Source organism: Pygoscelis adeliae, unplaced genomic scaffold, assembly GCF_000699105.1.
Source record: "Pygoscelis adeliae isolate BGI_AS28 unplaced genomic scaffold, ASM69910v1 Scaffold106, whole genome shotgun sequence".
NCBI lineage: Eukaryota > Metazoa > Chordata > Aves > Sphenisciformes > Spheniscidae > Pygoscelis > Pygoscelis adeliae.
Genome location: NW_008824939.1, coordinates 4505673 through 4507335, shown reverse-complemented (window position 1 = coordinate 4507335; position 1663 = coordinate 4505673). Strand labels below are relative to the sequence as shown.

General features: G+C 45.8%; 1 protein-coding gene across 1 annotated transcript in view; it reads right to left on the bottom strand.

Moving 5' to 3' along the window:
• The window catches only part of GAD1 (glutamate decarboxylase 1 (brain, 67kDa)), a 31571-nt gene that overhangs the window by 27486 nt on the left and 2422 nt on the right, over positions 1-1663 (bottom strand). The gene's annotated exons all lie outside the window — the stretch shown is intronic.

Below are 1663 nucleotides of genomic sequence, written 5' to 3'. Positions count from 1 at the left end.
ATTCATTGCACCGTTTTAAAATATGTCTCTTTTTTTTTTTTTTTAAGTGGATATGGGCAGAGACGAGGAGCGTGGGGGTGTGGCAGCGGCAGGGCTCTTTTCAGGCTGTGGCTTTCAACCAGAAAGGAAAGGAGCTAATCCTTAAATCGGTCAGTTGTTTGAGAAGAAATGACATACCTCTTGATACGTAATTACAGAAAATGTCAAACACATAACATACAACACAGGTGGAAGAACCGACTCATTGTTCAAGACCTGCCTTTTCTCTGAGCTCAACCCTTATTTAAAGTTTGAATTCAAAATGAATCGATTTCTGTGTGATACACACAGAAAGAACAATTCCGAGGAGCCTGGTTTACTATAGCTTTGTGACTGCGCAATATTTAGGGTCCGGGTTGATGTCTCGTGAAAGGTAAGGACGAGGGGATATCATCTGTAATAGTCAAACGTCAACTTGTTTAGCATGTTTAATTAGGATTCTTGGCAACCTTAATACTTCGTTCTGTATATTTACCAAAGGCAACCTTCCCTCTCTGCCTTTGTGAAGGTGTTACATTCAAGTCGGAGGGCTCGTACGAGCGAAACCAGTGGTCGCAATCGAACCTGATTATTCCGAATTACCGTCACTATTCAGGGTATATTTTTTCGTGTAAAACAGAAAAGAGCCAGAAAAGGAAAACCGAGCACCGAATCCGAGCCAGAAACACAGCAGCCCTGCTTGTTTTGAACTCCCCTCACAAAGCCTCTACTACACTCTCTTTTGCCTTTCTCAAATCCAAAATGGTGGGGTATTTCAGTGTATTTGATCTCATTGAGAGAAGCGGCGATGTCCCTCTGTCACCCCGGTAGTCTAGCAACACGGAACAAGCCTAACGGTGCGTTACTTTATCAGTTCTGCTTGCCGGGCTAAATTAAAATGATGATGAAAAAGCCCATCGCTCCAGCCACTGAAGGGACTGGCAGGGAAACGGTCCATTAAACGCAGATCAGGAGCTATTTATAGAACTAAGCGACTACTCGTTAATGTCGCCTGCGGGTACCGGTGAAATCTCTAATAGACACAGGGCTAAACATTCGCACCCTGATTCTTTTCCGGTCCAAATTTCCATGTAACAAAAGGTTTAGTGAATGAGCTTCGACTCGGGCGAGTAGGGCAAGAGGTTTAAAATTATCTTTGCTTTGAAAAAAGGCCCGTTTCTCCCACGAAATAATCCCCCACCCCCCAAAAAAGAGGTAGCTGGGGAAAATGGGAAACAATTTCTATTCATAAGGGGCGCGGGCTAAGCGGAACGATTCTCCCCACCAGAAAATGAAAATTTGACTGTTTGTCTGCGAAAGCGAAGGCGCCACTGAGAAATCCGGAGAAGGAAGACAGCTTGTTATCCGCAAATGAATCTCTTGCTATAACGTTGCGATCTGATTGTGCATTTGTTTCCCTTCCTGCTTTTCATGTGCCTGCGCGCTGACTGGCTGCCAGCGCTATCTTACCAGCACAGCAAGCTGACGAATTGCTATTTAATAAGGCTCTCGTTAATCTTTTTCCCCCAGGAGATCCGTATTTTCTGGTCAGATAAGGTTGAAAAATTTCAGACAGCGAGAAGCGGCCAAACCCCCCGCTCGTTCCTCGCCGCCGGCCTCCCCGGCGGGCCCTGCGTCCCCCCCC